Source organism: Neovison vison, chromosome 7, assembly GCF_020171115.1.
Source record: "Neovison vison isolate M4711 chromosome 7, ASM_NN_V1, whole genome shotgun sequence".
Taxonomy (NCBI): Eukaryota; Metazoa; Chordata; class Mammalia; order Carnivora; family Mustelidae; genus Neogale; species Neogale vison.
The window spans coordinates 70,477,048-70,504,013 of NC_058097.1; positions in this window are offsets into that span (position 1 = coordinate 70,477,048).

The following is a 26,966-nucleotide window of genomic DNA, read 5'->3' on the forward strand; positions in this document are numbered from 1 at the left end:
TGAAGGGCTTTTGGGCCAGGAGTCTGAGGACGTAAGTTTGAGAACATAAGCTTGGCTTTGGTTTCGGGGCGAGGGCACAGCAGGCACACTCTGCAGAGCTGAATCAAGATCTCGTGCATCATATCAGGGCAAGGTTCAGATGTTGGCTCAGGTTGAAGTTTCTGCCTATGATGGCCCCTTTCTGAAGGGGGGTCATCACGAGGCCATGGGGGTTTTCCCATGATGGGAGTAGTGAGATGCTCCAAACCACAATGATTTTTTGCTGGTCAATTGAAACCTGTTGGATGTCTCCAGGACAACCCATGTGGAACGACTCAAGAGCAGGGTTCTAAGGATGGATGCCTGGGCAGCCCACATGGAATTCCAATTTTCTCCTAGTGAGAGGAAACGCTGGCTCTGGTGTAGCAACCGATGGGGCTGAGTCGAAATGGTTTTTCCTGAGGATGGGTCATAATGTGGGTTTGTGTCCATGGAGACCTTGGAATAGGGTGGTGGCACTTGAAGGATTCTCTTAACCGGAGGTTTTGACACAGCTCCAACGAGCAAGTTTCCCATGGGGAGACAAGATTTGTTCTCATCGGTGCTTCAGTAACCGCCCATATTCTGGTATTAGAAACCAGAACTCCGAGGAGAGATGCCTGGAAACCAACGCAATGGATCCGATTAGGGCATAGGGTCCTGTCCGGTTTAATCTTCTTCTCTTGGTTCATATGTCTAAGGGTCTGAGTGGTGATAGTTCCTCAGCTGGTGTAAGATCGCCCCTGTTCATCCCGGGCAGTCTACACTATTGGGATGGCCTCAGTGACTTTGGAGGTTTCTCCTAATTTGCAAGTTTGTGCCATTGAAAGGGGCAGAATTCCTTTGGGGAGGGAAGGCATAGTCCTGAGGTGTGGCTTCAGGGGCCCAAGCGTGGAGGATGTGTGGGTCAGAGCTGTGGGGACAGGAGTCTGAAAACAGAAACTTGGCTTAGGTTTGGGGATGTAGGTATGGGAGGCCCGATCTACAGACCTTGAGGAGAACTTTTCAGGATATGAGCAAAGGGTGAGTGTGAGGAGCTTGCTCAGGCTTTTGTCTATGGATTTTGTGTCACTGATTGTCAGGGAATGTTGGGGTGGCCTCATGGGCCATGGATGAGTCTCCCTCTCTGGGGATTCTCCCTGATCCCAAGATTTTGGGGTCATTCTGTGGAATGGGAGGAGTCCTTTCTGATTTTTTTACCTCAAGTGTGCCTCTAAAAGAGGGATTCCAGAGATGAGCTGTAGGGAGGGGCAACTGGACATCCCGAACTCTGGTTAAGATTGGTTGCCTAGGGGAATGGCAAGCCCCATATGCGGGACCTTGGTCCAGCCACTGAGAGGTCTTACTTGGGGACAGGGCTCACACTGAGGGTCACAATGCATGCTTGTGCCCAACGGAGGCCTCAAGCAAGGGCGGGGACTCATGCGCCATGCTGGTTTCTCCTACACTGAACTTGAACAACATGCCAACTACAAGGTTTCTTGCCGTGGGGAAGGAGGAATTCTGATTAATGCATCACGTTCACTCCTGGGCAGTTATTGGAGATAAGGCCTAAGATCTGAGGCCTGAAAACCGAGGTTGGGAATAGATGATGACCTAAGGCCATGGCGGGTCCGATGTGCTCAGTGTGCAGTCAGCTGTCTGGGTGCTGGTCAGGAGGCCCGGGCTCAGGCTGTGTCAGACATTGCATTATTGCCCAGGTTAGACTATATAATTGGTTACAGTCGAGTGCCATGTAGGTTTATCCTCATTTAACGTGTCTGGGAAGCTCATTAAGGCAACATTTATCTTCTGGAGAGCAGGCAGAGTGCTGCATTGTGGGTCCAAAATTGCCAACCTTGAGGGCTAGGGGTTCAGAAATGTGAGGATGGAAGTCTGAGAAAACAAGCTAGACTTAGGTTTCAGGGAAAGGGCATGGCAGGCACCCTCTGCAGATCTGAATCGAGATCTCGTGCATCTGAAGTCAGGGCGAGGATCAGAAGTTGGCTCAGGTTGGGGTTTCTGTCCATGATGGCCCCTTCATGAAGGAGGGGGAATCTTGATGCCGTGAAGATTTTCCCACGTTGGGAGTTGTGGGATGCTCCGAACTGCAAGGATTCCTTCTGTGGGACAATTGAGACCTGTTGGACAGCTCCAGGACGTCCCATATAGAATGACTCCAGAGCACCGTTCTAAGGATGGATGCCTGGGCAGCCTGCCTCCAATTCCAATTGTCTTCTAGATACAAGACAGGTTCTATCTGATGGCTCTGTGGGAGGAACTGGGGAGGCTGAATTGAAATGGACTCTCCTGAGGATGGGTCATAGTGTGTGTTTGTGTCCATGAGGACCTTGGAATGGGGCGGTGGCACTGGGACCCTGAGGATTCTCCTAAGATTTTGACACAGCTCCAACACACAAGTTTCCATGTGAAGACAAGATTTGTTCTGATTGGTGCCTCAGGAAACCCCCCTATGTTGATATTATGGCCTAGGGGCCTGTCTGGTTCAATCTTCTTCTCTGGGGATATCCATCTACTGTATGAGTGGAGGTAGATGCTCAGCTGGTGTTATACTGCCCTTGTTTGTCCCAGGCGACCTACACTATTGGAATGGCCTCGGGAATATTGGAGGTTTCTTCTAATTTGTACGATTGTGGACAATGGAATGGGCAGAATTCCCGTGGAGTGGGCAGGCACAGTACTACTTTGTGGCTCCAGGAGCCCCAGGCTGGAGGGTTTGTGGGCCAGAAGCCTAAAAAACAAACTCGGCTTAGGTTTGGGTACTTAGGTATGGCACGCCCGATCTACAGACCGTGAGGAGAACTCTTTGGGATATGAAGAAAGAGTGAGTGTGAGGTGCTTATTCAGGATTTTGTCTCCAGATTTTATGGCCGTGGAATGTCGGAGAGACCTCATGGGCCATGGACGAGTCTTCCTCTCTGTGGTTTTGGCCCGATCCCAATTGTTTTGGGTCAATCTGTGGGATGGGAGGAGTCCTTCAGTTTTGTTACTTCAGGTGACCCACCAAAAGAGGGATTTCAAAGCAGAGCCCTGGGGAGGAGCGAGTGGACAACTCGAACTATGGTTAAAAATTGGGGCCTAGCGGCATGTCAAGACCAATATGCCGTCTCTTGGTCCAGCCACTGAGAGGCCTTTATTGAGGACTGAGCTCACGCTGAGAGTCATAATGCGTGTTTATGACCATCACTGCCCTCAAGCATGGGCAGGGCCTCATGGGCCACACTGGTTTCAACTACACTGAACGTTGGACAACATGCCAACCATGTAGATTCTTCTACAGGACCATTGATACCTGTTGGTTGGTTCCTGAAAATCTAGGTTGGGAAGAGATGAGGAGCTAAGGCCATGGCAGGTCTGATGTGCTCGGTGTGCGTTCAGCTGTCTGGGTGTTGGTCAAGAGGTCTGGGTTCAGGCTGTGTCAGACATTGCATTATTGCCCAGGTTAGACTGTATAATTTGGGTACTGTATAGTGCTATGTAGGTCTATACTCATTTGGGGCTTCTGGGAAGCTCCATATGGCAACATTTTTCTTCAGGAGGGCAGGCAGAGTGCTGGATTGTGGTCCGGAATTGCCAAACTTGAGGGCTTGGGGGACAAGAGTGTGAGGATGAAAGTCTGAGAACACAAGCTAGACATATGTTTCCGGGAGAAGGAAAGGCAGGCAGACTCTGCAGAGCTGACTAGAGATCTTGTGCATCTGAAGTCAGGGCGAGGATCAGACTTTGGCTCAGGTTGGAGTTCCTGTCCTGGATTTCCCCTTCATAAAGGGGGAGGCATCACAAAGCCATCGAGGTTTTCCCACGTTGGGAGTTGTGAGATGATCCAAAATGCAAAGATTCCTGTTGCAGGACATTTGAGACAAGTTGGATGGCTCCAGGATGTCCCATACAGAATGACGCCAGAGCAGGGTTCTAAGGATGGATGCCTGGGCAGCCCGCCTCGCATTCCAATTGTCTCCTAGTGACAAGACACCTTTGATCTGCTGTCTCTGGGGGAGCAACCAAAGGGACTGAGTTGAAATGGAATCTCCTGCGGATGGGTACTAATGTGGGTTTGTGTCCATGGAGACTTTGGAATCGGGTGGTGGCACCGGGGCCCTGAAGCATTCTCCTAACCAGAGATTTTGAGACAGCTCCAAAGAGCAAGTTTCCCATGTGGAGACAGGATTTGTTGTAATTGGTGCCTCATGAAACCCCCTTAAGCTGCTATTGGAAAGCAGGCCTCTGAGGAGAGATACCTGGAAACCACAGCAATGGATCCGATTAGGGCCTCGGGGCCTGTCCGGTTCAATCTTCTTCTCTGGCAACATCTGTGTATGGTATGAGGGGAGGTAGTTGCTCAGCTGGTGTCAGACCTCCCCTGTTTGTCCGGGCGGCCTACACTATTGTGATGGCCTCGGGGACTATGGAGGTTTCTCCTAATTTGTACGATTATGAAAAATGAAAGTGGCAGGATTCCTGTGGGGTAGGCAGGCACAGACCTGATGTGTAGATCCAGATTCCCCATCCTGGAGGGTGTGTGGCCACGAATGTGGGGACAGATGTTTGAAAACACAAGTTCAGCTTAAGTTTGGGGATGTAGGTATGGCAGGCCCAATCTACAGACCGTGAAGAGAACTCTTAGGGATATTAATTAAGAGAGAGTGTGAGGCGCTTGCTCAGGCTTTTGTCTCTGGATTTTGTGTCAGCGATGGCCGTGGAATGTCGGGGAGGCATAATAGGCCATGGATGAGGCTTCCTCTATGCGGATTTGGCCCGATCCCAATAGTTTTGTGTCAATCTCTGGGACGGGAAGAGTCCTTTCAGTTTTGTTACCTCAGGTGTCCCACCAAAAGAGGGTTTCCAGAGCATAGCCGTGGGGAGGGGCAACTGGAAAACCAGAAATCTGGTTAAAAATTGGAGCCTAGGGACATGGAAAGCCCAATATGCCTTCTAATGGTCCAGCCACTGAGAGGCCTTCCTTAAAAACAGAACTCACACTGAGGTTCACAATGAGTGTTTGTGACCAACGCGGCCCTCAAGCATGGGCAGGGTCTCATGGGTGACACTGGTTTCAACTACACTGAACGTTGGACAATATGCCAACCACATGGTTTCTTGCCATGGTGAAGAAGTTCTGATTTCTGCATCATGTTCAACCCTGGGCAGTGATTGGAGATAAGGTCTAGGTTCTGAAGCCTGAAAACCGAGGTTGGGAAGAGATGACAAACTAAGGCCATGTCGGGTCCGATGTGCTCAGTTGCGGCCAGCTAGCTGGGTTTTGGTAGGGAGGTCTAGGCTCAGGCTGTGTCAGAGAGGGCATTAGTGCCTAACGCATCCTGTATAATTGGTGTACAGTGAAGTGGCGTACGGGTTGATCATCATTTGGGGTTTCTGGGTAGCCCCATAGGGCAATGTTTTTCTTCTGGAGGGCAGGAAAAGTGATGCATTGTAGTTCTGGAACTGCCAAACTAGAGGGCTTGTGGGTCAGGAGTGTGAGGACGGAAGTCTGAGAACACAAGCTAGGCTTAGGTTTCTTGGCAAGGGCATGGCAGGCACACTCTGCAGAGGTGAATCGAGATCTCGTGCATCTGGAGTCAGGGCAAGGATCAGACGATCGCTCAGGTTTGAGTTTCTGTCCCTCATGACCCGTTCATGAAGGGCGGGTTGGATCACAATTCCATGGAGGTTTTCCCACAATGGGAGTTTTGATATGCTCCAAACTTCAACGATTATTCTTCAGGACCATTGAGACCTGTTGGTTGGCTACAGGATGTCCTATATGGAACAACTCCCGAGCAGGGTTGTAAGGATGGATGCCTGAGCAGCAGGCCTTGCATTCCAATTGTCTCCTAGAGACAAGACAGCTACGATCTGCTGGCTCTGGGGGAGCAACCTAGGGGGCTGAATTGAAATGGAATCTCCTGTGGTTGGGTTCTGATGTGGGTTTGTGTCCATGGAGACTTTGGAATGGGGTGGTGGCACCGGGGGCCTGAAGGATTCTTCTAACCAGAGATTTTGAGACAGCTCCAAAGAGCAAGTTTCTCACGTGGAGGCAATATTTGTTCTAACTGGTGCCTCAGGAAACCCCCATATGCTGGTATTGGAAAGAAGGCCTCTGAGGAGAGATACCTGGAATCCATAGCAATGGATCTGATTAGGGCCACGGGGCCTGTCCCATTCAATCGTCTTTTTTGGTGACATCTGTCTATGGTGTGAGTGGAGGTAATTGCTCAGCTGTTATCAGACTGCCCCAGTTTGTCCGGGCGGCCTACACTATTGGGATGGCCTTGGGGACTTTGGAGGTTTCTCGCAATTTGTACAATTATGGACAATGGAATGGGCAGAATTCCCGTGGAGTTGGCAGGCACAGACCTGATATGTGACTCCAGGGGTCCTAGCCTAGAGGATGTGTGGGCCAGGACTGTGGGGACAGATGTCTGAAAACATAAACTTAGCTTAGGTTTGGGGACCTAGGTATGGCAGGCCCGATCTACTGACCATGAGAAGAACTCTTCGGGATATGAAGAAAGGGTGACTGTGAGGCGCTTGCTCAGGCTTTTGTCTCTGGATTTAGTGTCAATGATGGCCGTGGAATGTCGGGGAGGAATCATGGGCCATTGACGAGTCTTCCCCTGTGTGGATTTGGCCCGATCTCAATTATTTTGGGTCAATCTGTGGGATGGGAGGAGTCCTTTCAGTTTTGTTACCTCAGGTGTCCCACCAAAAGAGGGATTCAGGAGCAGATCCCTGGGGAGGGGCGACTGGACAACCAGAAATCTGGTTAAAAATTGGGGCCTAGGGGCATGGCAAGCCCAATATGCCTTCTAATGGTCCAGCCACTGAGACGCTTTCTTTGAGGACATAGCTCTTGCTGAGGGTCACAATGTGTGTTTATGCCCTTATTTTGCTACAGCATGAGCGGGGACTCATTGTGCACGCTGGTTTCTCCTACACTGAACATTGGACAACATGCCAAACACAAGTATTCTTGCCATGGGAAAGTAGTAGTTCTGATTTCTGCATCTCATTCACCCCTGGGCAGTGATTGGAGATAAGGTCTAGGTTCTGAAGCCTGTAAACCAAGGTTGGAAGAGATGACGACCTAAGGCCATGTCGGGTCTGATGTGCTCAGTGTGGAGCAAGCTGTCTGGGTGTTGGTCGGGAGGTTCAGGCTCAGGCTGTGTTAGACAGGGCATTAGTGCCCAGGATAGATTTTATATTTGGGTACAGTCGAATGTCGTGCAGGTTGATCCTCATATGGCGTTTCTGGGTAGCCCCAAGGGCAAAGATTTTCTTCTGGAGAACAGGCAGAGTGCTGCATAATGGCTCCAGAATTGCCAAACTGGAGGCCTTTTAGGCCCAGAGTGTGAGGACTGAAGTCTGAGAACACAAGCTAGGCGTAGGTTCGGGGCGGGGGCACTCTACAGAGTACACTCTACAGAGCTGAAACGAGATCTTGTACACCTGAAGTCAAGGCGAGGATCAGACGTTGGCTCAGTTTGGAGTTTCTGTCCATGTTGGCCCCTTCAGGAATGGGGGGTGGGGCAACACGACGCCATGAAGTTTTCCCCTCAATGGGAGTTTTGAGATGCTCCGAACTGCTCAAATTCCTTCTGCAAGACAATTGAGACATGTTGGATGGCTTAAAGACGTCCCATACGTAACAACTCCAGAACAGTGCTCTAAAATTTGATGCCTGGGCAGCCCTCTTCAAATTCCAATTGTCTCCTTGGGACAAGAGAAGTTCAGTCTGCTGAGTCTGGGGGAGCAAACAAGGGGGATGTGTTGAAATGGACTCTCCTGCGGATGGATCGTAATATGGAGACCTTGGAATGGGGCGGTGGCACTGGGGCCCTGAAGCATTCTCCTAACCGGAAGTTTTGACCCAGCCCCAACTAGCAAGTTTCTAATGTGGAGACGAGATGTGTTCTGATCGGTGCCTCAGGAATCCCAGGAATGCTGGTATTGGAAAACATTCTTCTGTGGAGATACGTAGAAACCAAAGCAATGGATCCGATTAGGACCTAGTGGCCTGTCCGGCTCAGTCTTCTTCATGGGGGACATCTGTCTACGGTTCTGAGTGGAGGTAGTTGCTTAGCTGGTGTGAGATCAAGCCTGTTTGTCCTGGGGGGCCAACACTATGGGGATAGCCTCAGGCACATTGGAGGTTTCTCATAATTTATATGGTTGTGGCCAGTGGAATGGGCAGAATACCATTGGAGAAGGCATGCAAAGTCCTGAAGTGTCCCTCCAGGGACCTCAGCCTGGAGGGTGTGTGGGCCAGGGCTGTGGGGACAGAATTCTGATAACACAATCTTGGCTTAACTTTGGGGACGTAGGCATGGCAGGCCGAATGTACAGACCGTGAGGAGAACTCATTGGGATATGAACAAAGGGCGGGAGTGAGGCACTTGCTCAGCCTTTTGTCTCTGGATTTTGTGTCACCGATGGCCATGGAATGTCGAGGAGGCCTCATGGGCCATGGATGAGTCTCCATCTCTGGGGATTTGGTCCAATACCACGAGTTTGAGGTGATTCTGTGGGATGGGAGGAGTCCCTTCTATTTTTTACCTCGGGTGTCTCACCAAAAGAGGGATTCCAGAGCATAGCCCTGGGGAGGGGTGAATGGAAAAACCGACCTCTGATTAAGAATGGGGGCCTAGGGGCATGGCAAGCCCCATATGCGGGCTCTTGGTCCAGCGACTGACAGGCCTTACTTGAGGACAGGACTCACGCTGAGGGTCACAATGCGTGTTTGTGCCCAATGCATCTCTCACACATGGGTGGGGCATCATTGGCCATGCTGGTTTCTCCTACACTGAACGTTGGAAAACATGCTAACCACTAGGATTCTTGCCACGGGGAAGGAGCAGTTCTGATTTCTGCATCACGTTCACCACTGGGCCTTGATTGGAGTTAAGGTCTTGGTTCTGAAGCCTGAAAAACGAGGTTGGGAAGAGATGATAAGGCCATGGCAGGTCCGATGTGCTCAGTGTGTGGTCAGCTGGCTGGGTGTCGGTCGGGAGGTCTGGGCTCAGGCTGTGTCAGACAGGGCATTAGTGCACAGGGTAGACTGTATAATTGGGGTACAGTAGTGTTGCGTGCAGTTTGATCCTCATTTGGGGTTTCTGGGTAGCCCCATATGGCAAAGTTTATCTTCTAGAGCACAGGCAGAGTGCTGCATTGTGGCTCTGGAATTGCCGTCCTGAGGGCTTTTGGGCCAAGAGTGTGAGGACGGAAGTCTGAGAACACAAGCTAGGCATAGGTTTTGGGGCGAGGGCATGGCAGGCACACTCTGCAGAGCTGAATTGAGATCTCATGCATCTGAAGTTAGGGCGAGGATCAGACAATCGCTCAGGTTGGAGATTCTGTCCGAGATGGCCCCTTCATGAAGGGAGCGGGGCATCACAAGGCCATGGTGGTTTTCCCATGATGGGAGTTGTGAGATTCTCCAATCCTCAAGGATTCCCTCTGTGGGACCATTGAGACCTTTGGGGGGGCTCCAGGACATCCCATAGGGATGAATCCAGAGCAGGGTTCTAAGGATGGATACCTGGACTGCCCACCTAGAATTCCGAATTTCTCCTTGCGATAATATAGGTTCGATCTGCTGGTCTGGGGAAGCAACCGAGGACCCTGAGCTGAAATGGACTCCGATATTCCATGGCCATCATTGACACAAAATCCAGACAAAAACCTGAGCAAACGCTTCACACTCACACTTTGTTCATATCCCGAAGACTTCTCATGATCTGTAGATCAGGCCTGCCATACCTATGTCCCCAAACCTAAGCCAAGTTGCTGTTTTCAGATTTCTGTCCCCACAGCCCTGGCCCACACACCCTTCAGGCTGGGACCCCTCGAGCCACACCTCAGGACTGTGCCTGCCCTCTCAAAGGGAATTCTTCCCATTCCATTGGCCACAACCGAACAAATTAGGAGAAACCGCCAAAGTTTCCGGGGCCATCCCAATAGTGTAGGCCACCCGGGACAAACAGGGGCGATCTGACACCAGCTGAGCAGCTAGCTCCACACAGACCCAGAGACAGATGTCCACAGAGAAGAAGATTGAACAGGACAGGCCCCTAGGCCCTAATCAGATCCATTGCTTTGGTTTCTAGTCATCTCTACCCAGAGGCCTGGTTTCCAATACCATCATGTGGGGTTTCTTGAGACGCGGATCAGAACAAATGTCATCTCCACATGTTAATTGTGCTTTTTGGAGCTGTGTCAAAACCTCCAGTTAGGAGAATCTTTCAGGGCCCTGGTGCCACTGTCCCATTCCAAGGTCTCCATGGACACAAACCCACATTATGACCCATCTGCAGGAAGGTCCATTTTGACTCAGCCCCCTCAGTTGCTACCCCAGACCCAGCAGATCGAAAATATCTTTTTGCTAGGAGAAAATTGGAATGTGAGGCATTCTGCCCAGGCATCCATCCTTAGAACACAGTTCTGGACTTGTTTCCCATGGGACGTAGTGGAGCCATCCAACAGAAGGAATCCTTGCAGTTTGGAGCATCTCACAATACCCATCATGGGAAAACCTCAATGGCCTCCTGATGCCCCACCTCCCGAAGGTGCCATCATGGACAGAAACTCCAATGTGAGCCAACATCTGATTCTCGCCCTGACTTCAGATGCACGAGATCTCAATTTAGCTCTGCAGAGTGTGCCTGCCCTGCCTTTGCACCGAAACCTAAAACTAGCTTGTGCTCTCAGGTTTTTGTCCTCACACTCCTGGCCAAAAAGTCCTCCACTTTGGGAATTCTGGAGACAGAATGCAGCACTCTTCCTGCCCTCCAGAAGAAAAATGTTGCCCTATGGGGCTACCCAGAAACCTCAAATGAGGATCAACCTGCAGGCCACTCAACTGTACCCCAATTATACAACTGACCCTGGGCACTAATGCCCTGTTGGACGCAGTCTGAGCCCGGAACTCCTGACCGACACCCAGACATCTGGCCACACACTGAGGACATGGCACCCGCCATGGTCTTAGGTCGTCATCTCTTCCCACCCTTGGTTTTCAGGCTTCAGAACCTAGACCTTATCTCCGATCACTGCCCAGTAGTGAACATGATGTAGAAATCGGAAATCCTGCTTCCCCATGGCAAGAAACCTTGTGGTTGGCATGTTGTCCAATGTTCAGTGTAGGGGAAAACAGCTTGGACCATGAGGACGCACCCATTCTTGAGGGCCACATTGGGCACAAACACTCATTGTGACCCTAAGAGTGAACCCTGTCCTTAAGTAAGGCCACTCAGTGACAGGAACAAGAGCCCGTATATGGGACTTGCCATGCCCCAAGGGCCCCAATCTTAACCAAAGGTCGAGTTTTCCAGTCACCCATCCCCAAGGCTCTGCTCTGGAATCCCTCTTTTGGTGGGACACCTTAGGTTAAAAAAAAAAAAAAAAGAAAGCATTCCCCTTCAACAAAATGAGCAAATTCTTGGTATTGGGCCAAATCCCCAGAGTGGGAGACTCGTTCATGGCCCATGAGGCCACTCCGACATTCCACGGCTATTTTTGACACTAAATCCAGAGACAAGAGCCTGAGCAAGTGCCTCACACTCGCCTTTTCTTCATATCATGAAGAGTTCTCCTCTTGGTCTTTATTTCAGGCTGTCCATACCTTCGTCCCCAACCCTAAGCCAAGTTTGGTTTTTGAGATTTATGTCCCCACAGCCCTGGCCCACACAACCCCCATGCTTGTGTCCCTGGAGACACACATCAAGACGTGTCTGCCCTATCCAAGGGAATTCTGCCCATTCAATTGACTACAACCCTACAGGTTAGGAGCAACCTCTAAAGTCCCCGTGGCCATCCCAATAATGTAGGCACCCCGGGACAAACAGGGGCAGTCTGCCACCAGCTGCTACACCAAAAATTACCCTCACTCAGAGCCGGAGATAGATGTCCCCAGAGAAGAACATTAACCAGACAGGACCCTAAGCCCTAATCAGATCCATTGCTTTGTTTTCCAGGCATCTCTCCCCAGAGGTCTGGTTTCCAATACCACCATATGGGGGTTTCCTGAGGCACCAATCAGAACAAATCTTGTCCCTACATGGGAAACTTGCTCTTTGGAGCTGTATCAAAACTTCCGATTAGAACAATCCTTCAGGGCCCCAGTGCCACCACCCCATTCCAAGGTCTCCATGGACACAAACTCACATTGTTACCTATCCGCAGGAGAGTCCATTTCAACTCAGCCCCTCAGTTGCTCCCCCAGATCCAGCAGATGGTGCCTGCCTTGTCACTAGGAGACAATTGGAATGCGAGCGGGCTGCACAGGCATCCATCCTTAGAACCCTGCTCCCCAGTCGTTTTATATGGGACGTCCCAGAGCCATCCAACAGGTCTTGACTGTCCCGCAGAAGGAATCCTTGCTATTTGGAGCATCTCACAAATCTCATAATGGGAAAAACCCCATGGACCCGTGATGCCCCCCACTTCATGAAGGGGCCATTATGGACAGAAACTCCAATGTGAGCCAACATCTGATCCTCCCGCTGACTTCAGATGCACGAGATCTCAATTCAGCTCTAAAGAGTGTGCCTGCCATGCCCTTGCCCTGAAACCTAAGACTAGCATGTTATCTCGGACTTTCATTATCACACTCCTGTCCCTCAAGCCCTCCAGTCTGGGAAATTCGGACTCACAATGTACCACTCTGCCTTCCCTTCAGAAGAAAAACGTTGCCCTTTAGGGCTACCCAGAAACCCCAAATGAGGATCAACCTGCATGCCACTTGACTATACCCCCATTATACAGTCTACCCTGAGCACTAATGCCCTCTCTGACACAGCCTGAGACCAGACCTCCCAATCGACACCCATTCAGCTGACCATATACTGAGCACATCAGACTCACCATGGCCTTAGGTCGTCATCTCTTCCCAACCTCGGTTTTTGGCTTCAGAACCTAGACTTTATGTCCATTCACTGCCAAGCGGTGAACATGATGCAGAAATCAGAACTCCTTCCCCAATGTGAGAAACCTTGTGATTGGCATGTTCTCCAACATTCAGTGTAGGAGAAACCAGCTTTGCCCTTTAGGACCCGAACATGCTTGACGGCCGCGTTGGGCACAAACATGCATTGTGACACTCAGCGTGTGCCCTGTCTTCAAGTAAGGTCTCTTAGTGGCTGGAATAAGAGCCCACATATGGGACATTCATACCCCTAGGCCCCCATTCTTAACGAGAGGTCGGGTTGTCCAATCGCCCCTCCCCAGGGCTCTGCTCTAGAATCCCTCTTTTGGTGGGAAACCTGAGTTATCAAAACAGTAAGGACTCCTCCCATCTCACAGAATGACCCCCAACTCTTGGTATTGAACCAAATCCCCAGAGAGGGAGACTCGTTCATGACCCATGAGGCCACCTCGACATTGCACGGCCATCGGTGACACCAAATCCAGAGACAAAAGCCTGAGCAAGCGCCTCACACTCGCCCTTTGTTCATATCCCAAAGAATTATCCTCACGGTCTATAGATTGAACCTGCCTAACCTAGCTCCCCAAACCTAAGCCAAGTTTGTGTTTTCAGACTTCTGTCTACACAACCCTGGCCCACACACCCTCCAGGTTGGAGCCACTAGGGCCACACCTCAGGACTGTGCCTGCCCTCTCCAAGGGAATTTTGCCCATTCCAATGGCCACAACTGTACAAACTTGGACAAATCTCCAAAATCCCTGGGGCCATCCCAATAGTGTAGGCCGCCTGGGACAAACAGGGGCGATCTGACACCAGGTGAGCAACTACCTCCACTCACACGGGAGAGAGATGTCCCCAGAGTAGAACATTAACTGGACAGGCCTCCAGGCCCTAATCCATTGCTTTTGTTTCGAGGCATCTCTCCCAACATATGGGGTTTTCCTGAGGCACCAATTAGAACAAATCTTGCCTAAACATGGGAAACTTGCTCTTTGGAGCTGTCTTTAAATCTCCGGTTCGGAGAATCCTTCAGAGTCCATGTGTCACTGACCCATTCCAAGTTCTCCATGGAAACAAATACACATTATTACCCATGCACAGGAGATTCCATTTCAATTCAGCCCCCTTGCTTGCTCCCCCAGAGCCAGCAGATTGAACCTGTCTTGTTGCTAGGAGACAATTGGAATGCGAGGCGGGCTGCCTAGGCAGCCATCCTTAGAACCCTGCTCTGGCGTCATTCTGTATGGGATGTCCTGGAGCCATCCAACAGGTCTCAAATATCCTGCAGAAGGAATCCTTGCATCTTAGAGCATTTCACAACTCCCAACGTGGGAAAATCTCAATGGCATTTTGATGCCACACCCTTTGTGAAGGTGAAATCATGGACAGGAACTCCAACCTGAGAAAACGTCGTATCCACACCTGAATTTAAGTGCACGTGATATCAATTCAGTCCTGCAGGGTTTGCCGGCCTTGCCCTCGCCTATCTCTATCTTTAGCCTATCTGGCCCTCTCCTATTTCTATCCCTATCCCTCGCCTAACCTATCTCTAGCTTGTGTTCTCAGACTTCTGTCCTCACACTCCTGGCCCTCAAGACCTCAAGTTTGGCAATTCAGGACCCAAAATCCAGCACTCTGCCTGCCCTCCAGAAGAAAAATTTTGCCCTGTGGAGCTTCCCACAAACCCCAAATGAAGAGAAACCTACAAGGGACTCTACTGTACTCAAATTATATAGCCTAACATGGGTACTAATACACTGTATGACACAGCCTGAGCCCAGACCTCCTGACCAACACTGAAACAGCTGACCACACACTGAGCACATCGGACCCGCCATGGCCTTAGCTTGTCAGCTCTTCCCAATCCAACTTTTTGGGATTCAGAACTTACACCTTGAATCCAACACTTCCACGGGGTGAATGTGGTGCAGAAATCAGAACGCCTCCTTCCCTATGGCAAGAAACCTTGTGGTTGCCATGTTGTCCAACTTCAGTGTAGGAGAAACCAGTGTTCACCATGAGGCCCCACCTATGCTTGAGTGTTGGGAGGGCATAAACACGCGTTGTGACCCTCAGCGGGAGTCCTGTCCTCTAGTAAGTCCTCTCAGTGGCTGGACCATTAGATATAATAATGGGCTTGACATGCCCCTAGGCCCCAATTTTTAACCAGATTTCTGGTTGTCCCGTCGCCCCTCCCCAGGACTCTGCTCTGGAATCCCTCTTTTGGTGGGACTCCTGAGGTAAAAAAAAAAAAAAAAAAAAAAAAAAAGACACCTCCCATCCCACAGAATGACCCCAAACTCTTGGGATCAGGCCAAATCCCTAGAGAGGAAGACTTGTCCATTGCCCATGAGGCCACCCAGACATCCAAGGCCTTCGGTGACACAACATCCAGATACAAAAGCCTGAGCAAGCACCTCACACTCGCCCTTTGTTCATATCCCGAAGAGTTCTCCTCACAGTCTGTAGATCAGTCCTGCCATACCTATGACATGAAACCTAAGCCGAGTTTGTGTTTTCAGACAATTGTCTCCACAGCTCTGGCCCACACACCCTACAGGCTCAGGCCCCTGGAGACAAACCTTAGGACTGTACCTGCCCTCTCCAAGGTAATTCTTCCCATTCCATTGACCACAAACCTACAAATGGGATAAACCTCCAAATTCCCCGAGGCCTTCCCAATAGTGGTTGCTTCCCAGGACAAACAGTGGCAATCTGAGACCATCTGAGCACCTTCCTGCACTCAGACCCGTGGACAGATGTCCCCAGAGGTAAATTGGAACGAACAGGCCCCTAGGACCTAATCGGTTCCATTGCTCTGGTTTCCAGGCCTCTCTCCTCAGAGTCCTGCATTCCAATACCAGCATGTGGCTCTCTCTTGAGGGACCCATCAGAACAAATCTCGTCTCCAAATGGGAAACTTGTGTGTTGGAGCTGTGCCAAAGACTCTGTGGAGAACCCTTCAAGGACCCGGTGCCACCACCTCATTCCAAGGTCTCCATGGACACAAACCCACATTAGGACCCATCCACAGGAGAGTCCATTTCAACTCAGGCCCTCGGTTGCTCCCCCAGATGCAGCATATGTAACCTGTATGTCACTGGGACTCAATAGGAATGAGAGGTGGGCTGCCCAGCCATCCATCCTTAGAACCCTGATCGGAATCGTTCTGTATGGGAAGTCCTGGATCCAACCAGCAGATCTCAGTGGTCCCGTCAAAGAATCTTTGCGGTTTGCAGCATCTCACAACTCCCAACGTGGGAAAAACTCCATGGGTTCATTATCCCCCTACCCTTCATGAAGGGGCCATCAGGGACAGAAAAGCCAACCTTAGCGATCGCCTAATCCTCGCCCTGACTTCAGATGCATGAGATCTCAATTCAGCTCTGCAGTGTGTGCCTGTCGTGCTCTCGCCCAGAAACCTAAGCCTAACTTGTGTACTCAGACTTCCGTCCTCACACTCCTGGCCCACAAGCCCTCCAGTTTGGCAATTCCAGAACTACAATGCAGCACTCTGCCTGTCCTCCAGAAGAAAGACATTGCCCTCTGGGGTTACCCAGAATCCCCAAATGAGGATCAATCTGCACGCCTCTTGACTGTACCCCAATTCTACAGGATGCCCTGAGCACGAATGCCCTTTCTGACATAGCCTGAGCCTGGACCTCCTGACCCACACACAGCCTGCTTGCTGCACACTGAGCACATTGGTCCAACCATGGCCTTAGGCCAGCTCTCCCCAACCTCGGTTTTCAGGTGTCAGAACCTAGACCTTATCTCCAATCACTGCCCAGGGTTGAACATGATGCAGAAATCAGAACTCCTTCCCCATGGCAAGAAACCTTGCGGTTGGCATGTGGTCCAAAGTTCAGTGTAGTTGAAACCAGTGTGGCCCATGAGGCCTTGCCCATGCTTGAGGGCCGCGTTGGTCACAAACACGCATTGTGACCCTCAGGATGAGCCCAGTCCTCAAGTAAGGGCTCTCAGTGGCTGGAACAAGAGACGGATATTGGGCTTGTCATGCCCTAGGCCCCACTTTTTAACAATAGTACGGGTTATCCATTCACCCCTCCCCAGGGCCCTGCTTTGGAATCCCTCTTTTTGCGGGACACCTGAGGTAATAAAACTGAAAGTACTCTTCCCATCCCACAGATTGACCCAAATCAATTGGGATCGGGCCAAGACCCCAGAGAGGAAGTCTCATCCATGACCCATGAGGCCTCCCCGACATTCCACAGCCATCGTTGACACAAAATCCAGAGACAAAAGCCTGAATAAACGCCTCACACTTGCTCTTTCTTCATATCCTGAAGAGTGCTCCTCACGGTCCATAGATCGGGCCTTCCAAACCTATGTCCCCAAACCTAAGCCATGTTTGTGTTTTCAGACTTCTGTCCCCACAGTCCTGGCCCACACACCCTCCAGGCTGGAGCCCCTGTACCCACACATCCGGTCTGTGCCTTCCCACTCCATGGGAATTCTGCACATTCCATTGTCCACAATCTTACAAATTAGGAGAAACCTCCAAATTCCCGAGGCCATCCCAATCGTATAGGCCGCCTGGGACAGACAGGGGCCGTCTGACACCAGCTGAACATCTACCTCCACTCGTAGAAGGATGTCCTAAGAGGAGAAGTTTGAACAATACAGGCACCCAGGCCCTAATCGGATCCATTGCTTTTGTTTCCAGGTATCTCTCCTCAGAGGCCTGGTTTCCAATATCAGCATATGGGGGTTTCCTGAGGCACCAATCAGAACAAATCTCGTCTCCACAAGGGAAACTTGTCCTTTGAGGATGTCTCAAAACCTCCGGATAGCAGAATCCTTCAGGGCCCATGTGCCACTGCCCCATTCCAAGGTCTCCATTAACACACACTCACATTAGGACCCATCCGCAGGAGAGTCCATTTCAATTCAGCACCCTTGGTTGCTCCACTAGAGTCAGCATATCAAACCTATCTATTAGCTAGGAGACAATTGAAATGTGAGGCGGGCTGCCCAGGCATCCACCCTTAGATCCCTGCTCTGGCGTCGTTCCATATGTGATGTCCTGGAGTGATGCAACAGGTCTCAAATGTTGATCAGAAGGAATCCTTGTGGTTTGGAGCATCTCACAACTCCCATCGTGGGTAAACCTCCATGGCCTCGAGATGCCACCCCCTTCATGAAGGGGCCATAATTGACAGAATCTCCAATCTGAGCATCAGTCTGAACCTTGCCCTGACTTCAGATACACGAAATCCTATTCAGATCTGCAGAGGGTGCCTGCCGTGCCATCGCCCCGAAACATATGCCTAACATGTGTTCTCAGACTTTCATCCTCACACTCCTCACCCACAAAGCATCCTGTTTGGAAATTCTGGAGCCACAATGCAGCACTCTGCCTGCCCTCCAGAAGAAAAACGTTCCCCTTGGGGATACCCAGATACACCAAATGAGGATTAACCTGCACGGCTCTCGATTGTACCCTAATTATACAGTCTATCCTGGGCACTACTGCCTTTCTGACACAGCCTGAACCTGAAGATTCTGAACAACACACGGACAGTTGGCACCACACTGTGCACATCAAACCCGTCATGGCCTTAAGTGGTCATCTCTTCCCAACCTCGTTTATCTGACTTCACAACCTAGACCTTAACTCCAATCACTGCCCAGGGATGAATGAGATGCAGGATTCAGAACTACTACTTCCCCATGGCAAGAATACATGTGGTTGGCATGTTTTCCAAAGTTCGGTGTTTGAGAAACCAGCATGAACCATGAGTCCCCGCCCAAGCTAGAGTGCCACGAGGGCGTAAGGTCACATTGTGAACCTCAGCGTGAGTTGTGTCCTCAAGGAAGGCCTCTCAGTGGCTGGACCATTAGAAGGCATATTGGGCTTTCCATGCCCCTAGGCCCCAATTTTTAACCAGATTTCTGGTTGTTCAGTCGCCCCTCCCCAGGGCTCTGCTCTGGAATCCCATTTTGGTGGGACACCTGAGGTAACAAAACTGAAAGGCTTTCTGCATCCCACAGATTGACCCGAAACAATTGGGAATGGTCCAAATCCACAGAGAGGAAGATGTCCATGGCCCATGAGGCCTCCCCGACATTCCACAGCCATTGCTGAAACAAAATGCAGAGACAAAAGGCTGAGCAAGGGCCTCACACTTCCCCTTTCTTCAAATCCTGAATAGTTCTCCTCACGTTCCCTAGATCAGTCCTGCCATACCTACGTCCCCAACCTAAGCTGAGTTTGTGTTTTCAGACATCTGTCCCCACAGTCCTGGCCCACACACCCTCCAGGCTTGGGCCCCTGGAGCCACACATCAGGTCTATGCCTGCCTACTCCACGGGAATTAGGCCCCTTCCATTGTCCATAATCGTACAAATTAGGAGAAACCTCCAAATTCCCTGAGGCCATCCCAATAGTGTAGGCTGCCCAGACAAACAGGGATGGTCTGACACCAGCTGAGCAACTACCATAACTCATACCATAGACAGATGTCGCCTGAGAAGAAGATTGAACTGGACAGGCCCCTAGGCCCTAATCGGATCCATTGCTGTGGTTTCCATGTATCTCTCCTCAGAGGCCTGGTTTCCAACACCAGCATATGGGGTTTTCTTGAGGCACCAATTAGAACAATCTTGCCTCCACATGGGAAACTTGCTCTATGGAGCTATCTCAAAATCTCTAGTTAGGATAATCCTTCAGGGCCCTCATGCCACCACCCCATTCCAAGGTCTCCATGGACACAAAACCATATTAGGACCCATCCGCAGGAGATTCCATTTCAACTCAACCCCCTTGCTTTCCCCCTAAGAGTCAGCAGATCGAACCTGTCTTGTAACTAGGAGACATTCTAAGGATGGCCCAGGCAGCCATCCTTAGAACCCTGCTCTGGCGTCGTTCTGTATGGGACATCCTGGAGCCATCCAGCAGGTCTCAAATGTCCTGCAGAATGAATCCTTGCATTTTGGAGCATCTCACAACTTCCAACATGGGAAAACATCGATGGCTTTGTGATGCCACCGCCCCCCGAAATGAAGAAGAAATCATACACAGGACCTCCAACCTGAGCCAACGTCCGTTCCTCACCCTGACTTCAGATGCACGAGATCTAGATTCTGCTCTACACAGTGTGCCTGCCTTGCCCTCACCATGAAACCTATGTCTCGCTTGTGTTCTCAGACTTCCGTCCTAACACTCCTAGGCCCCAAGCCCTCATGTTTGGCAATTCTGGACCCACAATGCAGCACTCTGCCTGGCCTCCAGAAGAAAAATGTTGCCCTATGGGGCTTCCCAGACACCCCAAATGAGGATAGACCTACACGGCACTCTACTGTACCCAAATTATATAGTCTAATGTGGGCACTAATACACTGTCTGACACAGCCTGAGCCCAGACCTCCTGACCAACACCGAGACAGCTGACCACACACTGAGCACATTGGACCCGCCATGGCCTTTTTTCATCATCTCTTCCCAGCCTAGCTTTTCAGGCTTCAGAACATAGACCTTAACTACAAACACTTCCAAGGGGTGAACGTGACACAGATATCAGAACTCCTCCTTCCGATTGGCAAGAACCTTGTGGTTGGCATGTTGTCCAACATTCAGTGTAGGAGAAACCAGCATTCACCATGAGGCCAAGCCCATGCTTGAGAGCTGCGAGGGCATAAACACACATTGTGACCCTCAGCGTGAGTCCTGTCTTCTAGTAAGTCCTCTCAGGGGCTGGACCAATAGACGTTGTAATGGGCTTGCCATGCCCCTAAGCTCCAATTTTTAACCAGATTTCTTGTTGTCCAGTCGCCCCTCCCCAGGACTTTGCTCTGGAATCCCTCTTTTGGTGGAACACCTGAAGTAAAAAAAAATAAAAAATTAAAAAAATAAATAAATAAACGGACTCTTTCCATCCCACAGAATGACCCCAAACTCTTGGGATCGGGACAAATCCCTAGAAAGGATGATTCGTCCATTGCCCATGAGGTCACCTGGACATTCCACAGCCATCGATGACACAAGTTCCAGAGACAGATGCCTGAGCAAGTGCCTCACGCTTGCCCTTTTTTCATATCCCTAAGAGTTCTCCTCACGGTCTGTACATCAGTCCTGCCGTATGTACCACCCGAAACCTAAGCTGAGTTTGTGTTTTCAGATTTCTGTCCCCACAGCCCTGACCCACACACCCTACAGGCTCAGGCCCCTGGAGCCAAACCTGAGGATTGTACCTGCCCTCTCCAAGGGAATTCTTCCCATTCCATTGGCCACAACCCTACAAATAGGATAAACCTCCAAATTCCCCGAGGCCATCCCAATAGTGTTGGCTTCCCAGGACAAACAGGGGCAATCTGAGGCCATCTGAGCACCTACATGCACTCAGACACGTAGACAGATGTCCCCAGAGGTAAATTGGAATGAACAGGCCCCAAGCCCTAATCAGATCCATTGCTTTGGTTTCCAGGCATTTCTCCTCAGAGGCCTGGATTCCAATACCAGCATATGGCTGTTTCTTGAGACCCCCATCAGAACAAATCTCGTCTCCACATGAGAAACTTGCGTGTTGGAGCTGTGTCAAAGCCTCTGGTTAGGAGAACCCTTCTGGGCCCCAGTGCCATGGCCTCATTCCAAGGTCTTCATGAACACAAACCCACATTAGGTCCCATCCGCAGGAGAGTCCATTTCAACTCAGCCACCTCAGTTGCTCTCCCAGATCAAGAAGATCTAACCTGTCTTGTCACTAGTAGACAATTGGAATGACAGGAGGGATGCCAAGCCCTCCATCCTTAGAACCCTGGTCAGAATCGTTCCATATGGGAAATCCTGGAGCCAACCAACAGGTCTCAATTGTCCCGCAGAAGAATCTTTGCAGTTTGGAGCATCTCACAACTCCCCTCGTGAGAAAACCTCCATGGCCTCGTGATCCTCCCCACCCTTCATGAAGGGGCCATCAGGGACAGAAACTTCAACCTGAGCGAACATCTAATCCTTGCCCTCACTTCAGATGCACTAGATCTCGATTCACGTCTGCAGAATGTGCCTGTCGTGCCCTCGCCCAGAAACCTAAGACTAGCTTGTGTTCTCAGACTTCTGTCCTCATACTCCTGCCCCACAAGCCCTCCAGTTTGACAATTCCAGAACTACAATGCAGCACTCTGCCTGCCTTACAGTAGAAATACATTGCCCTCTGGGGCTACCCAGAAACCCCAAATGAGGATCAACCTGCACACCACTTGACTGTACCCCAATTATAGAGGCTGCTCTGGGAACTAATGCCCTTTCTGACACAGCCAGAGCCTGGACTTCCCGACCCACACCCAGCCAGCTGGCCGCACACTAGGCACATCGGACCCGCCATGGCCTTAGGTCGTCATCTGTTCCCAACCTCGGTTTTCAGGCTTCAGAACCTAAAACTATTCTCTAATCACTGTCCAGGGTTGAACATGATGCAGAAAACGGAACTTCTTCCCCATGGCAAGAAACTTTGTGCTTGGCATGTGGTCACACATTCAGTGTAGTTGAAACCAGTGTGGCCCATGAGGCCCCGCCCATGCTTGAGGGCCACTTTGGTCACAAACACGCATTGTGACCTTCAGGATGAGCCCAGTCCTCAAGTAAGGCCTCTCAGTGTCTGGACCAAAAGACAGCATATTGGGCTTGCCATGACCCTAGGTCCCAAATTTTAAACATAGTTCGGGTTGTCCATTCTCCCCTCCCCAGGACTCTGCTTTGGAATCCCTCTTTTTGTGGGACACCTGAGGTAACAATACTGAAATGACTCCTCCCATCCCACAGATTGACCCAAAACAATTGGGATCAGTCTAAATCCCCAGGGAGAAAGACTTGTCCATGGCCCATGAGGCCTCCCCGAAATTCAACGGCCATCGTTGACACAAAATCCAGAGACAAAAGCCTGAATAAGAGCTTCACACTCACTCTTTCTTCATATCCAGAAGAGTTCTCCTCATGGTCTGTAGATCGGGCCTGCCATACCTACGTCCCCAAACCTAAGCTGAGTTTGTGTTTTCAGACTTCTGTCCCCACAGTCCTGGCCCACACACCCTCCAGACTGGGGGCCCTGGAGCCACACATCAGGTCTGTGCCTTCCCACTCCACGGGAATTCTGCCATTCCATTGTCCACAATCATACAAATTAGGAGAAACCTCCAAAGTCCCCGAGGCCATCCCAATAGTATAGGCCACCAAGGACAGACAGGGGCCTTCTGACTCCAGCTGAGCATCTACCTCTACTCATACCATTGAAGAATGTCCCAAGAGAAGAAGATTGAAGCATACAGGCCCCTAGGCCCTAATAGGATCCATTGCTTTCGTTTCCAGGTATCTCTCCACAGAGGCCTGGCTGCCAATATCAGCATATTTGGTATCCATGAGGCTTGGTTGCTTGAGTGCCTTGAGGGCTCAAACACGCATTGGGACCCTCAGCGTGTCACCTATGCTCAAGTAAGGCCTTTCAGTGGCTGGACCAAGAGATGGCATATTGGAATTTCCATCCTCCTAGGCCCAGAAGTCGGGTTGTTTAGTCGCCCCTAACCAGGGCTCTGCTCTGGAATTCCTCTTTTTGTGGGACACCTGAGGTAACAAAACATAAATGACTCATCCCATCCCACCGATTGACCGAAAAGTCTTGGGAATTGGCCAAATCCACAGAGAGGGAGACTCGTCCATGGCCCATGAGTCCTCCCCGACATTCCACGGCTATCGTTGACACAAAATCCAGAAACAAAAGCCTGAGCAAGCACCTCACATGTGCCATTTGTTCATATCCCGAAGAGTTCTCCTCACGGTTTGTAGATGGGGCATGCCATACCCTCATCCCCAAACCTATGCCGAGTTTGTGTTTTCAGACTTCTGTCCCCAAAGCCCTGACACACACACCCTCCACACTTGGGCCCTTGGAGCCATACCTCAAAACTGTGCCTTCCCTTTCCAAAGGAATTCTGCCCATTCCATTGGCCATAACCTTGCAAATTAAGAGAAACTTCCAAAGTCACCAAGGCGATCCCAATAGTATAGGCGGCCCAGGACAAACAGGGGTGATCCAACAACAGCTGAGCATCTACCTACACTCAGACCTGTAGACAGATGTCCACAGAGAAGAAGATTGAACCAGATAGGCCTATAGGGACATCCCACTACTGTGAGGCTCCCTGGACAAACAGTTGCATTCTGACACAAGCTGAGCAACTACCTCCATGCAGGCATGCAGACAGATGTCCACAGGACAGAAGATTGAACTGGACAGGCCCCTAGGGCCAAATATGAACTCTTGCTTTGGTTTCCAGGTGTCACTCCTAAGAGGCCTGGGTTTGAAGACTAGCATATAGGGCTTTCCTGAGGCACCGAACAGAACACCTCTCAACTCAACATGGGAGGCTTCCTTGTTGGAGCTGTGTCAAACCCTTTGGGTTGGAGAATCCTGCAGAGTCCCTGACCACCGCTACATTCCAAGGGCTCCATGGCCATCAACACACATTATGACCCATCCTCAGGAGAGTCCATTTCAACTCAACCCTTTGGGTAGCTCACCCAAGAATCCACAGATTGAGCCTGTCTTGTCCCGACGAAGCAGCGGGAATGTGAGGTGGCGTTTCCAGGCATTCATGCTTAAACCCCTGCTCTCGAGTTTTTCCGTATGGGGCATCCTGGAACCATCCAATAGTACTTGACTGTCCTGCAGAAGGAAACCTCGAGGTTTGGAGTAGCTCACAATTCCCATCATAGTGAAACCACCCTGGCCTCATGAAGCTCCCACACCCTTCAGGAAGGGGCCATCATTGGCACAAACTCTAGCCTGAGGCAATGTCACATACTCGTCCTGACCTCAGATGAAGGAGATGTCGATTCAACCTCTGCAGAGCGGGCCTGCCATGCCCTAAGCCCAAACCTAATGCTAGCTTGTGTTTTCAGACTTCCTTCCTCACACTCCTGGCAAACAAACCCTTCAGACTGGGAATTCTGGAACCACAATGCAGCCCTCTGTCTGTCCACCAGAAGAAAAACGTTGCCCTATGGGGCTCTCCAGAAACCCCAAATGAGGATCAACCTGCTTGGGCCTCAACTGCATCCCAATTGGATAGGCTGCCCTGGGCACTAATGCTCTGTCTGACACAGCCTGAGGCCAAACGTCCAGACAGACAAGGAGACAGCTGGCCGCACACCCAACACATTGGTCACACCATGGCCTTAGGCCATCATCTCTTCCCTACCTGGGTTTGCAGACATCTGAACCTAGACATTATATCAAATCCCGACACACGTGGGTACCTGAAGCACAAATCAAACTCCTCCTTCCCCATCGCTGTAAAGCTTGTTGTTGGCATGGAGTCACACCTTCAGGGTAGGAGAAACCTTCATGGCCCCTGAGGCCATGCCCAAACTTGAGTGCTGCCGTGGACACAAACTCACATTGTGACCCTCAGTGTGAGGCCCATGTCTAACCAAAGCCTCTCAGGGCCTGGACCAAGAGCCCCCATATTGGGCTTGCCAAGACCCTATGCTCCCAATCCTTACCAGAGTTTGAGTTTTCCAGTCTCCCGTACTTGGGTCTCTGCTCTGGAATCCCTCTCTTGGAGAGACACTGAGCCAGACAACAGGACTCCACTCTACCCACAAAATGATCCGAAACTCTTGGGAGCTGGGCAAAATCCCCAGAGAGGGAGAATCGTTCATAGTCCCTGAGGCCACCCCTACAATCCATGGCTATCCTGCACACAACATCCAGAGACAAAAGCCTGAGGGAACGCCTCCCACCTGCCCTTCTTTCATAAGCCGAGGAGCTCCACTCACAGTCTGTAGATCCGGTCTGCCATACACTTGGAGCCACACCTAAGCCGAATTTGTGTTTTCAGACTTCTGTGCCCACAGCCTGGACCCACCCAACCTCCAGGCTAGGGCCTCTGGAGCCACACCAAAAGACTGTGCCTGTCCTTTCCAAGAAAATTGTGCCTAATCCATTGACCACAACCCTACAGGTTAGGAAAAACCTCCAAGGACCCTGAGTCCATCCTGATAGTGTAGTCTGCCCTGGACTAAGAGGGGCACTCTGACACCAGCTGAGCAATTATCTCCACTTAGACACACAGACAGTGTCCCCAGAGACAGAAAATTGAAACGGACAGGCCCCTAGGCCCTAACCTGAATCCTAACTTTGGTTTCCAGGTGTCCCTCCTCAGATGACTGGTTTCGTAGACCAGCATATGGGGCTTTTCTGAGGCACCAAACCAAACCTCGTCTCCACATGGGGAGCTTTCTTATTGGAGCTGTATCAAACCCTTCAGGTAGGAGAATTCCGCAGGGCCCCTGAAACACCAGCACATTCCAAGTTCTCCATGGACACAAACCCACATTATGACGCATCCTCAGGAGAGTCTGTTTCAACTCAGCCCCCTGGGTAGCTTGCTCCGGAGCCAGCAGATGAAACATGTCTTGTCGCTAATGGCCAATGGGAATGCGAGGCATGCTGTACAGGGATCCATCCTTCGAAACCTGCTCTCCAGTCCTACCGTATGGGACGTCCTGCAGCCATGCAACAGGACTCGACTGTTCTGCCGAAGGAAACCTTGTGGTTTGGAACCACTCACAACTCAGCGTGGGAAAACCTCCTTGGTCTCATGAGATCCCCGCTTCATGAAGGGACCATCATGGACACAACCCCAACCTCAGCCAACGTCTAATCCTCACCCTAACTTCAGATGTCGGATATTTCGACTCTGCCTCTGCAGAGTGAGCCTGCCGTGCCCTTGGTCCAAACCTCACCCTAGCTTGTGTTTTTAGAATCCGTCCTCACACTCCTTGCCCACAAGCCCTCCCGATTGTGAATTCTGGGGCCAAAACGAAGCATTCTGCCTGCCTCCCAGAATGAAAACATTATCTATAACGTTGCCCAGAAACCCCAAATGAAAATCAACTGCTCAGCCCTCTGCAACACCCCAAATGCATAAGCTACCCTAAGCACTAATGCTCTGTCTGACATAGCCTGAGCCCAGACCTCCTGACAGACACCAAGACAGGTGGCTGTACACCCAG